Source organism: Pseudorasbora parva, chromosome 9 (genome assembly GCF_024679245.1).
Source record: "Pseudorasbora parva isolate DD20220531a chromosome 9, ASM2467924v1, whole genome shotgun sequence".
NCBI lineage: Eukaryota > Metazoa > Chordata > Actinopteri > Cypriniformes > Gobionidae > Pseudorasbora > Pseudorasbora parva.
The window spans coordinates 31,261,586-31,278,433 of NC_090180.1; positions in this window are offsets into that span (position 1 = coordinate 31,261,586).

The following is a 16,848-nucleotide window of genomic DNA, read 5'->3' on the forward strand; positions in this document are numbered from 1 at the left end:
TCAAAAACACCTAAAAAGATTATTGGTTTTTGACACGTTGCCATGACAACAGTATTTCAAGAATCAGGAATCCATTTATATGTCTATATCTGCCATGTTTTGACATAATACTGATGAAGTTTGAAGTAAATCGGGTGAAAATAAGATGGGGATTTAAAGCATTTTTGAAAGTGACACACTTCCTGCTGCCAGTTGGTGGCACTATAACTTTGACTCACAAAAGTCATATCCATGTGATCGGCCTCTTACAACGAACACACAGCTGAAGTTTCATCAAAATGAATTAATGTATGCAGAAGTTATAATACACTTCCTGTTTGCCTTTTCTCGCCATAAATTCGTCTCTTCGCCACGGCCTAACCGTTTGAGATATCAAAAAGTTGCTCGCAATTTAGCATCCTCAGTGTCTTGACTTCATGCTGCCCGAGTTTGGTGCTGATCGGGTCAATCGTCTAGGAGGAGTATCGCAAATTCCACAGCATGCGTTTTCCGAACAACCCATAATAGCTCACTTCCTGTTGGGCTGACGCATAACTTAGAGCAAGAAAGTTGTTCGGCCCGATGAGCTCTATATGTGTACCGAGTTTCATATATGTACGTGCAAGTGTGTTTGATTTATAGACCATGTTTTCAGACCCCACTTTAGGGGGCGCTGTCGAGCCCCCCTGCCACGCCCGGGTCCCAGCCTCAGCCCGGCCCTGATGGCCGCGCATTCTGATGCGTGTGCAAAGTTTCAAGAGTTTTCGAGCATGATAAGGGCCCCGAAAGTGCCCGAATAGTCGAAAAAGCTAAATTGTCCTTAGAAGAACAATAGGGCTCTGCGCCCTTTCAGGGCTTGGGCCCTAATAAAAATCCTTAGAAGAACAATAGGGCTCTGCGCCCTTTCAGGGCTTGGGCCCTAATAATAACAAATAATCCTTAGAAGAACAATAGGGCTCTGCGCCCTTTCAGGGCTTGGGCCCTAATAATAAAAATCCTTAGAAGAACAATAGGGCTCTGCGCCCTTTCAGGGCTTGGGCCCTAATAATCCTTAGAAGAACAATAGGGCTCTTCGCCCTTTCAGGGCTTGGGCCCTAATAATAATAATAACAAATAATCCTTAGAAGAACAATAGGGCTCTGCGCCCTTTCAGGGCTTGGGCCCTAATTATATCTCAACATCATGCCGGACGCTGATGACGCTAGCCTGGAGCAAACTTCAGCCACCATGCAGTTCAAGCCAGAGGGAAACCACCAGAGGTGGGTAGAGTAGCCAAAATCTTTACTCAAGTAAAAGTACAAGTACTTACGGAAATATTTACTCAAGTAAAAGTAAAAGTAACAATCGTAATAGTTACTTGAGTAAGAGTAAAAAAGTATTAGATGAAAAAACTACTCAAGTACTTAGTTACTAGTTACTTTCGATCTGATTGATAAGATCCAAAAACATACTTTGCTCTTATACTTTTATAAGTATATGCATTCTTAAAAATACAGTCCCATTTTTAAATGTATATATACACTGCAGACTGTTGTCTGTCCGGATATGTGTATAAATGCAAGATGTTACATTAGGCTATTCAATTTGTTTCGTTTTTAGCCTGATCTCATCAGTATCTATGGCAACGTTTTTGCAAACCACAAAATATGTACCAATACGTACATATTGCGACAGTTTCAAAGTGAAATGTCCACTGGGTGGCGCTAAAAGCTTATTTTTTTCCAGAACAGATTTGCGTGAATCTGACATGTTTTGTTACGTTGTGTTTTTAACGTACACCCACACTAAACCTACCCGAAAGTGGTAACAAAAGCAAATGTGACAAAAATAAAATTGTGTCCATGTATTTTTAGCTTGTGTTTAGAACTCGTCTTTGAGCTCTTTTATCATGACTCGTTCTTCACGGGGTTCGCTCTCAAGCTTTTCGCATTGCAAATACAAATCTGTATCAGCTGAGCTATCGAGCAAATCTGGTGAATCAGAAAAGCAGAACATGGAGCTGTGACGCAAAATTCAAAATGTTTTAGTTTACAAACCATAGACTAAAAAATGCAGTTTTTCTGATAGTGTTCATTTCTGTTGGAAACTGCAGTGTATTGGTACGTATTTTGTGGTTTGCAAAAATGTCACAGGTAACGTACATTTTGCCAATGAGGTTGCTCGTTTTATGAGAAAAAAAAGATATGTAAATGTGCAGATGTGAACGTTTGTTTGTGGACGTGTGTTCGGAGGATTCAAATGATTTGTCAATGCTTGCACAAGAGAGCATATGAGGAAAACACTCGGACAGTGTGTGAAATAGTATTACAATAAAGGAAAAGTGCCCATAGTTACCAATTTACCATTAATAGTGTTCAAATATAGGCATCATTGTTACACTTACCGCTGTTTTCTCAGGTTGGAGCTGGAATTAATGTATGCTGAGATGTCCGTTCATATTGGTGCACACAGCATGCATTACATTATGAAACTGTTCTTTTTGACATCTTTGACTGAAAACAGGCTGAACTTGAGGCCACGTACGGGTGATCTGCCGTAGCTCACACATCTCCCTCTGCTTCGGCCATCATCTTCTGACTAAACGCGCGCTAATTTTATGCGGGTGATGCGTATCCACCTCTCGCGAAGCAGCCTCTCCAACGTTTCGCGAGACTTGCGAACAATTCATAACTTATTTTAAAATATATAATTAACTATCATCATTGACAGTAGCGGAGGAACGCCACCGAATGTAACGAAGTAAAAGTACAGTTTTTTCACAAGAAATGTACTTGAGTAAAAGTAAAAGTACCCATTTTTAAATATACTCTAAAAGTACAAGTTACCCAAAAAATGTACTCAAGTAAATGTAACGAAGTAAATGTAATTCGTTACTACCCACCTCTGGAGACCACCAGTGAGCAGCCGACACCCAGAAGAGAGAGCAGCCGCAGTGAGCAACATCAAATGTCCTTCAAACCAAAACCAACCACAAATTCAAACAAAAACAGAAGAAGCAGTGAAAAAACGGCAAACAACGTCCTCTCAGTGGCTGCCAGCAATCAGCAACAGTCCCAATAGTAGCTCTGTTAGACTAGTCACAAACATAATAAAATAAAATAAAATCTAAATTTGATAGTAAAGTTAACATGATTTGTGGGTGGAGAAGCGGCGAACAGACAACGCCAGCATCCTCTCCCCCACGTTGCCTAGCAACTAATGTAATGTAAACCCAAAAAGCTAAGTAGTTTCTTAAATTTGATAATTAATCTGCTATGTCATTTCATATTTGTTTATGACAGGTGATGTTGTCTTGGTAATGTCAAGTTGTCATAACAAAGACAACTCCGAAATGTCGTCATTGCATTAAAAATGACATAATTAAGCGAATGACACTTAATGACAGTTGTCATAAACATGCATAAAACTGAGTTCTTGTTACCGAAGAACTCAGTCGCTGCATAAGCTTCCTTCAGATCCTAGTATTGAGCGATTCCACAGTTTCTGTCCACAAGGGGTGTAATGAACAAAAAAATAGATTGAATAATACCCAGATGTTGTCATTTTTTCTTTTTTTTCCACTATTTTGTTTAAGATAGATGTAAGAAATAATAAAGTTAATTTTATCACACTAAGGCTTGGCATTATCATGTAATGAGACATTTTTTTATTTCCGTCCCCAGAAATTGCGGATGTCAGGGTGGGACATTCAGTGCATCTGGATTTTTCCTAAGTAATTTCTTTCATTTCCTTTAATAAAATCCTGAATTTTGGTGCATAACATTTATTTTGGTGTGTCTTCTACAAAATACTACTACTAACACTGCAAGTATAATTCCCTTAATCCACCACGATGCAATGGAAACATTTACTAACGTTCGTTACACCTTCTGTCCAAACAGTTACGAACGTTAAACTATGATTCTTGTACTGCTCTCCTTGTGTGTTTCCCTATGTGTGAACACAATTCAGCAGCGAGCCAAACTCCCTTCAAATAAAGACTGGAGCCAGGGTGTAGTTTCCAAAACTCCTGATGTTTACTCCAATATGCATTGAATGAGAGTGAAACTAATAAAAAACAATACAAATAAATTATTTTTAGTAAATAGAATACAAATTATATGCACAATATAAAGGATGGAACAGCAGAGTTACCAAATGAGCAATTAGAGTAATTAACACTAAATTATATTACCAATATAACAAAGAAATACTCTCAATTTACACATTTTACAAGAACTACCTACTGACAATGCTTTCGAAGACTTGAACATTAAAGAAACTGGAGCAGCAGTCACATGGAGCTTATTGCTTTAGAGAACTGAGCAAACTAAAACTAAAATGGCTGCTCCCGGGCTTAGTCAGATAATTTTCAAAATAAGAGTCCCAGACAAGAAACCTACAATACTTAATTAAACAGACAGAACAATTCTAAAAAAAAAGATATAATTTTTCCACGTAATTATATGAGTAGCAAAACGATAAAAACATCTTGTGTGGGTTAAATTATCAAATGTGTGGCTATATGATAAATTGTTAATAAATTGGGATAAAACAGGGGCAGAGATTATCTATCCATAAATCTTAACGCTCATACATTTTATTTTTGAAGCTAAATTTCCATCTTTTAATGTCTCAACGGTTCTCATGTGAGATATAAGATTGTCTAGGTCATGCTTGTTCTGCACGGGAGAAAGAACAACAGGATTTCACGGATTTCGACAAATGTGGGTAAGTTTGTGGCTTCTGTCCAAAAGTTTACGACTCAATAAGCTGTTCATGAAAGTGAACAGCGTCAATGAATTTGCTCACTTTTTCCCGTTTTGTTTTGTCCAATGTTCGTAAGAATATATCTTAGGCTGCCAAAGTTAACACAATCTCACTTATGCCATTAGAATAAAATGTCGGCGTTAATCGCATAGATTTTTAAACAACTGGGCTATAATGTTAAGAAAAGAAACGCACAGATTTTCTGCCAAAAAAACTGATGGCACACAATAAAGCTAGTTTAAACATTAGTGGTAAAATGAAGCTCCACCGCTTGTCAAGTGTACCTTCATCATGTTCAAATTATGTCCACAGGCGATGCACGAGGTTATTTTCAGTTCCACTGGAGCTCTGTTTGATGGAAGCAAGAGCGTACTTTGAATTTGTGCTCATTTCCTTATTGGTCGATTAGTCATGCCATTTAAGTGTAGCCGAAAGCCACAGCTCAGCAATAGCCTATGGCAGTAATTCTTAAAGTGTGGTCCGCGGACCACTAGTGGTCCACCATCGACCCCTAGTGGTCCGCGAAAATATTACCTAAACTAGGCAAGTGTTTATAAAATCGTCACTTATTTAAGTAGATTTTTAATGTACTTGCGAAACAGTTCTTGCCATTCTGTTTTAATAATGTAAAAATGGATCTAAAATCCACAGATCTATTAGTTTTGTAATGTACCAGTTTTTGTTTCATGTGTAAAATCCTAGTAATTTCAGTGATATTGGACATTAAAGGCCCTTTCACACCGGACGCGTAACGCATGCGAATACTTTGCGTCAAAGCCATTCACATCAGCCGCGACACGAATTTGCAACGTTCAGAGCTCCAACATTCCAAAACATTTGCTGCGTCAGCTGAGAAAACACGGACAGTGAAGATGAGCTTTTCATTTTATTTAAAAGACGGTTTCGGGTGCAACCCAGTCTTGAAGGACAGAGAGTCTGAAGGGGAGTATGCTAATCGTGTACAGGAGCTAAATCTTTATCATGGCCGGTTCTGCACTTTAGTACTTTCTTAAGTCTGGGGGACAATTTGAGGATCTCATCCCGAGACAGCAGCGCATCTGACGAGACAAACCGCGCTCTTCAGGAACCAATCCATCCGGTCTGTTTCCAGTTCAGTCACAATGTAAACATTTAAGTGCCACAGACATACTGATGGCAGCACATTCACTTTCCATAATCGCAGACATAAGGTAAAAAAAAAAACAATATATAAAAGGTTAACTTAGGTTATTGCTGTCTGTAAACACAGTAGTAATAAGTGAATAGTGAATAAGTGAATAAATGAAGTGAATAGCTCATGACATCAACTTGACATTTCGTCACCTTTGTTTCCTTGTATGTGATTGGTTGAAGCCATTTTTGACACCGCTAGAGTAAAAACAAATCAAAACTGAAACTAAAAAAATAAATGCCGTTTTTTCGCCGCAGCACCTTCGCGTTCGGATTGGAAGCGCTCATTACACAAACAGCTGACCAAAAAATAAAACCACCGTGCAAATTATTCGCACGTCAAAATCATGTCCAGTGTGAAAGGGCCTAAGGGGAACATTCTTTTCAGCATTTTATTGTTACCATAGTTACACAACCATAGACTTCCTATACCCACCACCTCAGTTTTAAACTAATGGCTCTTTGGAATGGCATTAAGTGAGACCTAGGCTGTTACAGTATGTTTAATGGCAGTTTTTTTTCTTCCACATGTGCATTTTGTTGTTCATATTAAGCTTGCAAAATATAGTTGTCCTTGGGCTGAAAAAGTTTGAGAAACACTGGCCTATGGTCTTGTGTATTATTTCTCCAAATCATATTTAGCACATCATGCCTAATAAATGTCTTAAGTAGCCTATTCATTATTTTAAAAAGCAGGCCTAATATGAAATCAAAAAACTTTTTCAAATACTATGTAGGCCACCATTCATGCAGCATCATATTCTGTAAATCAGGCTATGTAAATTGCAGCCTATCATAGAGAAGATGATATCCTTATCTTGTCATTGACATGAACATGGAGACTAACAGTCATCATTCATATTTCAGATTCTTAATTTTAAGAAGTATATTCAAGAAATGAAACAGCTATTCAGTAAATTAAGTTTGCTGTGGTGTTCAGATAATATAATTAAACATATAATTATAAATGTAAAGTGTATACACAGTATATACAGTATACAGACCAAAAGTATGGAAACATTACTATTTTTAATGTTTTTAAAAGAAGATATTTTCTGTTCATCAAGCCTGCATTTATTTGATTAAAAATACAGAAAAAACTGCAATATTGTGAAATATTATTAAAACTTAAAATAATAGTTTTCTTTTTGATGCAAAGCTGAATTTTCAGCATCATTACTCCAGCCTTTAGTGTCACATGTAACATCCAGTCTATCACATGATCATTTAGAAATCATTCTAATATTCTGATTTATTATGAGTGTTGGAAACAGTTCTGATGTCTAATATATTTGATGAATAAAAGGTTAAAAAGAACTGCATTTATTCAATTTCTAATAATATATAATCTAATAATATATTTTCTTTACTATCACTTTTTATCAATTTAACACATACATCCTTGCTGAAAAAAAGTATTTTATTTTTTAAAAAATAAAGAAAAAAATTACTGACAAGTAGTGTATATTGTTATTACTAAATATTTATATTTTAAAAACATTGTTTTTTTTTGTTGTTTTTTTTTACGTTTATTCATCAAAGTATCCTAAAAAAAAGTTTCACATGTTCTGAAAAAAATATTAAGCAGCAGAACTGTTTCCAACTTTGTTGGAAATAATTTCTAACGGCTCACAGGATATTGATCCTAAAAATTAAGATTTGCATCACAGAAATACATGATAATTTAAAGTATAATAAATTTGAAAACAATTATTTTAAATTGTAATAATATATCACAATATTATTATTTTTTCTGTATTTTTGATCAAATAAATGCAGGCTTGATGAGCAAAAGAAACTTCTTTCAAAAACATTAAAAATAGTAATGTGTCCAAACGTTTGGTCTATACTGTATATAAATGGCTTTTCTTTATTTTTTTCAGAAATTATGGCAAATCTCCTCAAGTTTTTTCCGTCCACGTTACACACGTTATAACTTTGCACACTTGTAGGAGTTCCTTTGGCTCCTACATTTGGCAAATAAATTTGAACAATATACCTGTGGTATTTGTTAATCTTTCTGGCTTTCAGTTTATGAACATACCAGAATCAAAAATGCACCTTTAAGTTTATAGAACAGATAATATTAGATGGCCACCCTTCCTGCATGGAAGTCCTATTACCAATTTTGTGAACCATACACAACACATGACTCATAATATACCAAATTAGGAACAAAGTAAAACATGAACTGGGATTCAACCAGAGTTTTATTAAACTGAATTAGATTAAGTACACTTTCTGGTTGAATTTACACTGTTTTTCCGTCCATGTTACATATTTTGCATCAACTCAACTTTGATAAAAGTTTACCATTGCCAGATTTATCCTGCCTTTCACACAGATGTATCCCAGGTTTTCTCAGGATGTTAACCTGAGGACAATGGCTTTCTTCATGAAGATTGATTTTGCAGGCTATTGTCCTTGCAGTTAGGCCTAAAATGTGGAATCGCCCTATTAGGAATGTGTGATACTTAATTTATTTTTAATGAAGTTCCAGATTTTTCACTTAGATTTCTCTCTCTCTCTCTCTCTCTCTCTCTCTCTCTCTCTCTCTCTCTCTCTCTCTCTCTCTCTCTCTCTCTCTCTCTCTCTCTCTCTCTCTCTCTCTCTCTCTCTCACACACACACACACACACACACACACACACACACACACACACACACACACACACACACACACACACACACACACACACACACACACACACACACACACACACACACACCTTCTGTAACACATATAAGCTCCCATATATACTGTACCAGCTCAGAATTATTATTATTTTTTTAAAGGCCTAAAGTAAACGTCATAATTCCAGGTCATCCCAGCATCTTACATTACCCTGCCAGGCTTGCAACTGGGACTGGGGAGCTAAAATCCTTTAAAAAGAACTGTTTTGCACAGCTTCTTGCGTATGCTTGCCCTCTGTAACTCCAGGGTAGTTAATTTTGCGATGTGTTGCAGCCCTTACTTTGTGAAATAGGCCTACAGATATGGGGGTAATATTGTTGCTTTATTCCAAACAAATATATTGTAATCCACAAATAAATGTAAAGCGATTCACAAAAAATAAATAATTTCACAAATCAATAGAATGAGATCCACAAATAAATGCAGGAGTTTCACAAAAATAAATTGTTATCTACCTACAACTACTTGGGCTGGACGACAGGATAACTTTAAAGTCATTTTTCTCAGTTCTGCACTCTGCGTAGTTACTGCCTTTTTGCTTTGTAGGGCAGTATAGCAGTGAATGACTGTAATTTTTCCTCAGTGACACTACAATGATCTGCCTGAAGTGATACTATAGTAGACGGCTGCATGGTTATAATTTTATTCCTAATATTATCAATCTTACTAGTAAAGAAGTTCATAAAGTCATTACTGCTGTGCTGTTTACAAACGGCAGAAGCTGAAGCTTTATTTATTTTTTTAATTTTTTTTTTCAAAAAAAAAAAAAAACTTGACAGGAAAATTTGCACACCTGCATGCAAACTCTGACCCATGCGTACAAACTCTTTTACTCGAGTGAGAAAAGTAATGAAGTAAGAACAATTTAAAACTGTTTTCATTTTGACATAGGCCATGCGTATGTGTAGGGTATATTACTGTTCCAGTTTCATTAATGGCGATATCCACTTAAATGACAAAGTCATTACTCAGAATTTAAACAAAAATGATATGAATTTAGATGAAGTGCAACTTTTGATCACTTTTCCTGTGACGCTGTTTCAGTGACAGCCAGGATTAAATACAGGCTAATTCCAGTAATTCCTCTTTAAACTAAACTGCAGATCTCATGTTATGACAATGTTTTAGCGAGAATGATGATGTACACTTCGTTGGATATTACTGCAGGATTCGGTGGTTGAACTGTCCATTGTCCGGGTTAAATAGGTCCAAAGATAATACCGTACACAACCGGAGCTGCACGGACATGGAGTGTAAAAACATCTTCACATAATTATGAAAAAAACCATTGTATTTGAAGGATAGCCTACAATTTGAAGAAAAAGTTAGTTAAGATGTGCACGTTTCCATTTTAAAAAACTTTGTCAGTGAATTGCTGAGTCATACAATTGTATTTACACTGCAATAAATACATAGGCCTATCTGTTTCCATTAAAAATAGCCTAAACATCCTATATTCACATTGTGAGCAAAACTGCATTGATTTTATTTGATTTGAAGTGTTTAAAATTATCAAAATATTTTGAATAAAAATAACATTTGCCCCCTAGAAATGAATAAATCATCTTTGGAAAATAGCCACTTTTTATATAGAAGCACTGGTGGGTTGGAAGGAAGAGCTTATTTTCAATCCTGGCAGAAACAGGAAGCCATTGAAGTGAATGGAGAATGGGTGTGATGTGATCATATTTTCGAACTCTCAACAGGATCCTTATGGAAGCCTACGTGTAGCAATATTCAATTTGCAATGCAATAATGCAAAATGGCAATGAATAGTATTTACATTTTCTATACCATGTGTGCAACATTTGGAGCAACATGATTATTCAAATTGAATAATTTGCTATTTCAGTTTTAACATATAATTTTAACATATAATATAAGTTGCAAAGTTAAAATTAAAAATGTATTACAGGAATTATTAAATGTGTTTAACATGGTCAAGCAAAAATTGTAGCAAAATAATAATTTAAATGTTATTTTTCTTAATTGCATTTACACTCCCAGTTAAAGGTGGGGTAAGTGTTATTTCAAAACCGTTTCAGAAAAAGGACATGGGCCGAGTGGAATAACAAACTTATTTTTGAAACTTAGCCAATCAGCAGGTAAGGGGCGTGTCTACTATTGAGCGCTCTCGCTCTGTGCACGTCATTATTTAAAACACACGAGTCACACATGACGGACATTAGCAGAGAACTAGCCTAATATATGCTGTTTGACTATGCTCGTGTGTCATGTTCACTTGTTAGTCCATAGCGATAATAAAGACCCGTTCATTTCCACACCATATGGAGCATCTAAATCTCCTCACTGTGTGCTTCAATCGTCAGCTCACACATACTATACTCCTAATATATGTTTGTTTCCTCTTTTCATGATCTATATAACCCTTATCCAGTCATAATTGTAACATGTCGTTAGTTGGACTGTCGGCTCGTGCTATAGAGCTGTCATGAGAACAGTTTGTGATTTTGTGATCACTCTGTGATCACTCAAGTCCTCTCATGAGGGAGCTCGGAGGCATATAAGGACAAGTGACACCAATAAAGGAATTGAGATCACCAGACCTGGATTTGACGTTGAGCTGTGTTTATGTTTTATTATGTGTGTAGGCCTATGTGGCAGTTGTCCACGGCAAGCACCACTCAAAATTTCTTCAGGAATTGTACTTTCTTTTGTTTTAATTGGTTAGTCTTTTAAATGGTCGCCGGTTCTCAAAAAACGAGCAAAAAAAAAGTAGCAATGGATGAAGTAAAAGTAAAGTTAGTGTATAACATTGACAATGAGTCTATAAAGGGCACTTTCGCCTGTTTCTTTAGCCCATTCATGACGATGCTGTGATGTTGAGAAAGGTGCAAGATAAAAAAATAAAGCATTTTAATTGGAATGATTTTAGCATGTGTGATTTATTGCGGGCACGGATCCGGTAACGGGCCAAATATTAACGGGTCTGGGATGAACCCGAGCAGTACTCTGGTATGATGTAAGACCTGGCTCTGTTGCGGCTCTTAGCATGTGGAAAAGCAAACGGTTCTTTGAAAGCTCTCAAGTCGAACCAACTATGAACTAGCACTGTTAGGTTTTCATCTCTCTCCGTCATGTTTATGTGTAATGTAGTTGTCATCCATCCATTAAAGAATATTACACATTAAATAACTTCTTAGCATTCTTTATTTTTACCGTACATCTCGATACACTGGCAAACCATCAGTGCTCAAGGGAGCAGCCACATGTGTCACGGGGGGTCGTCACATTCTCAAGTCAAAAAAAAAAAGGTCACATGTTGTCCACATATGCGCACAATGAACTCTTGCACATTTTTAGTATATGACAGTCAGTATTATAATGTACCATAAAAAGGGAAATAATAATAATAGAAAACAACATAATACAACATAAATGATGAGAACATAATTCAACACCCCCACTTGTTCTCATCATCTTAAGCCATATATAATGACATCACAAATATTTAGTTCCCAAACAGAAAACATTTGAACTTTAGAATTTTAATTTTTGACACAGATTTTGTCAAAACATCTGCCACCATGTCTTCTGTAGGGCAGTACACAATATGTATTTTTCCCTCATTGACAGCATCACGAATAAAGTGATATTTCACATCAATGTGCTTCGATCTAGATCTGTTCACTGGGTTTCTACTCAATGCAATGGCCCCCTGATTATCACCATACATTGTGGTGCAAGTGTAGACACTATTATCCATGCCATTTAGCAGTTGAGTTAAGTACATGCTTTCCTGAGTAGTGTTTGCTAGGCCAATGTATTCAGCTTCGCAGGTCGACAGTGCCACTGTCGGCTGTTTCTTAGACTTCCATGAAATAACAGGGCCTTGTTTTGTCAGGCTGAAACAGTATCCTGAAGTGCTGCGTCTATCTTTTTCTGAAGATGCCCAGTCAGAATCACTGAATGCTATTAGACTTAAAGTCTTGTCTGTTTTCTTGAAACAAAGCTCGTAGTCAGCTGTACCTTTTAGGTATCTCAGGACATGTTTTGCAGCTACTAAGTCATGTGTTTTAGGTTTTGCAAGGGTTTGTGACAGTTTACTGACTATCCAGCTAATGTCTGGTCTGGTACAGGTCATTGCATAGATCAAGCTTCCAACGAGCTCACGGTATTCTTTGGGGTTCTCAATCTCATTGATGTTTTCTCCCTGATTCTTATCACATTCCACTTTTAATTCACTTGGGGTAGCTTTTGGTTTACAGTTTGACATTCCAAACTTTTCAAGCATTTTGAGAATGTACCTTTTCTGATTCATTTTAATTTCTCCCTCTTTTTGTTCAAACTGAATTCCCAAAAATAAGATATTTTCCCCAGATCCTTCATGTTAAATTTGGACTTCATTTTTTCTTTAAAACTGTTGAGCTGATCTTCACTGCTTGCTGCAATTATCAAATCATCTACCCAGATGATCACTATGATTGTCTCATTTTCAATCTGCTTTCGATACACACAGTGATCAGACTGATTTCTCTCAAAGTTGTTTTGTTCAAGATGATCATTTAAAAGTTTGTACCAGTTCCTTCCAGACTGTTTTAGACCATACAGAGATTTCTTTAGTTTGTATACTAACTTGTCTCCTATGTCAGATGTTTCTTCAAAACCCTCTGGTTGTTCTAAGTATATGTCTTCCTCTATTGGGGCATGTAGATATGCTGTTTTGACGTCCATCTGATGAACAAAAAAGTCATTCTGAGCAGCTATCTGCATTAATGCCCGTACAGAGGTGAGATTTGCTGTAGGAGCAAATGTCTCATGGTAGTCTATGCCTTCAGTTTGGTTGTATCCTTTTGCAACATACCTAGCCTTGAAGATTTTTCCTCTTTCTGCATTTTCTTTAAGGGCATATACCCATCTTCCCCCTACTGTCTTTCTGCCCTCTGGTAGAGTAGTGAATTCAAATGTGTCATTTTCTTTAAGTGAGTCCATCTCTTCCTTCATAGCATGTTCCCATCCGGGAGCATCAGGTGACATAAGGGCTTCTCTATAGGTTTGGGGAACTCCACACACTGCCCTGTAACAATAATCGACACTCACATTGGTTACATCGTCTTTAAAGTCTGTCAGGTAGTCTTGTAAATACTTTGGGGCTCTCTTTTCTCTTTTCGAGTGATACTGTTTTTGACTATCAGTGTCTGTTGGACCTGTACTGTTTTTGTTGTTTTCTGTGTCTACTTTTTCCATAGTTCCATCATGTTCTGACACTTCTGTATTGTCTGTATCTATACTCTCCATTTTTTCACCTAGTACCTGCTTCTCTGTGCTCTCCTCACTTTGTGGGGTATCACCACCGTTCACATTATTCTGTGTCCTATCTCTGTAGCTTTGGATTTCCAAGTAATCTTCATCGGTTTGTGTCTGTTGTTCAACACTGTTCTTCCTAATGAATTTCACCAATCTATGTTTTGACACATTTCCTGTCTGTGGATTGTATACCAGATAAGCTGGGCTATTCTTACTATACCCCACAAATATTCCCTTCTCACATCTAGGGTCCAATTTCTTTTGATTGTGTTTGTATGCATAGCATTCTGATCCAAAAACCCACATTTTAGAAAGATCTGGCTTTCTTCCTGTCAATATGAAATGTGGAGTATTCTTAATTCTGTCATTATAGCATCTGTTTCGGATATGAGTAGCAGTTTGGACAGCATAAGGCCACAGAACCTTTGGTAATCCCTTCTCTATTAGAAGACACCTTCCCATTTCAAAAATGGTTCGCCATTGTCTCTCAGCTGTACCATTTTGATGTGGAGAGTATGGGGATGATGTATCATGTCTTATACCCTTTTCTCGTAAAAGTGACTGAAATGCATTGCCTGTGTATTCTGTACCATTGTCTGATCTAATGCATTTGACTCTACCGTATGGTGCACAGTCTGCTAGGAACTTCTCTGTCGCTAGAGTAGTGTCGCTCTTATTCTTAAGGAAGTAAACAGATATTGCCCCTGAAAAATCATCTGTGAATGAAATCGCATACTTATATCCATCTTGAGAAGTTGGTTCAATAGGACCTGCTAAATCAGTGTGTACTAACTCTAGGGCCTCGCCAGCTTTTGTGTCAGTTTTTCTACTTCTGCTGTTGATGAACTTTCCCTCAGTACAGACGTCACAATCTAGTTTGGTATTACCTGTGATTTTCATACCCTCTACCACTTCAGGTAATTTCAACACATCACTAACATTACAATGTCCCATTATCTCATGCCATGTTTTAACATCACAAGTTAAACTCACTTTGTCCCTGGACATCATATCAGTAACTGATGTATCAACACAGTGTTTGTTGTTATTTACCGTTTTCAGATAGTACAGTCTCTCATGCTCTTCTATGCGGAACACAGCTCCATCCTTGCTTATCAGTTCATTCTGTCCTTCTTGGAAGATCACCCTGGCACCATCTGTTGTAGCAGCTTGAACGGAGATGATGCTTTGTGGATATGATGGTATGAACAAGGCCTTCTTTAGAGTGATCCTGATGCATTTTCCTTCCACATCCAGCAGTAACACCTCTGCGTCGCCCCGCTTTAATGCCACGTTGTTCATCCTGGCTCCATCCGCAAGTTCCATGTAGTGTGACTTTGGGTCGAAACTCTCATCAAATCTCGTGAAATCGTTCTTCTCTGTTAAGATGTGGGATGTTGCTCCACAGTCTACCATTAGTCCATTTTTCGTAATATTGTCTGGAAGAAATGTTTGACTGACTTTGAAAACAAATGTTTGTTCTTTTTCACGCTCCTCTTGTTTTTCTGCAGCTTGTTTCGCTTCGTCTTTGTGCCCGTCTTTTCTCCGGCGACATGTCTCATCACTGTGTGTTGAACTTCTATGGTAGCTGCACCACTTGGGTACCCCCTTTTGGCGGCAATCACGTGCAAGATGACCGCGGTTTCCACATCCATAGCAGGTCACGGATGCTATGTTTACTTTCATCACATTGTCAGTTTTGGGTTTATCATCAAATTTTTCTGTCTCTTCATAACTTCTCAGTTTGCTTTTAAACTGGGTGAAAGTCAATTCTTCATTACTCTGTGTAGTATGGATAGCGAAAGGCTTGTAGGAATCTGGCAGGCCCTTTAGGATCATCGCTATTATCAGTCCGTCACTTATTACTTCTTTTGCGTTTCTTAGGGAAGTCACCGCTTTCTCAGCTCGGATAATGTAGTCTGTCACCGTCTCGTTAGATTCCTTCTTTAACGAAGTTAGTTCAGTGTATAGGGCGATAATTCTCGGCTTACCCTGACTGGCGTAGTGACTTCGAAGTATTTCCAGAGCTTTCCTGCCGTCATCAGCCGCCTCTCGCATCACCAGTGACAAGCTTTTATCGTCGAGAAACTGGATTAGTTCAGCGTAGCACTCCTCATTCTTTTCCTTGTCTATATCCTCGGTAGACAGTATTGTTTCCTTTAAACCCATTAATCTCAGATGACCAAGAAATTTTACTTCCCATAGTTCGTAGTTATTCTCGTCTCCGTCGAAGACTAGTCTCTGCCATTTTCCTCCTGAAACGTTAGCATTGGCGCGCCTGGGCCCATAACCTGTTAGGTTTTCATCTCTCTCCATCATGTTTATGTGTAATGTAGTTGTCATCCATCCATTAAAGAATATTACACATTAAATAACTTCTTAGCATTCTTTATTTTTACCGTACATCTCGATACACTGGCAAACCATCAGTGCTCAAGGGAGCAGCCACATGTGTCACGGGGGGTCGTCACATTCTCAAGTCAAAAAAAAAAAGGTCACATGTTGTCCACATATGCGCACAATGAACTCTTGCACATTTTTAGTATATGACAGTCAGTATTATAATGTACCATAAAAAGGGAAATAATAATAATAGAAAACAACATAATACAACATAAATGATGAGAACATAATTCAACAAGCACCCAGTTCATTCTGGTGGAAAAGGGGTAGGGGTGCAAGACCCCTCCAGATCAGGCTGCTGATTACTGCCTGGGTTTATTCTGCAACAACCAGCTGCTTGGCCAATATCCCTTTGAGACATTATTCCCATATTTATCACCTTGCTAAAACAACTGGTTACACTGGATTGTGCATAGAACTGAATGCCTTCATAAAACAGCACTGTTGGAAAACTTTTTAAATTTCAAAGTCATTAGTGTCACCCGCAAGCAAAATGCATCCCAGTTTTAAAGGCATAAAGATAACCTGTTTAAATAGATTACAGGTCCTTCTAAAAAAAATAGCATAGTGATAAAGTTCATTATT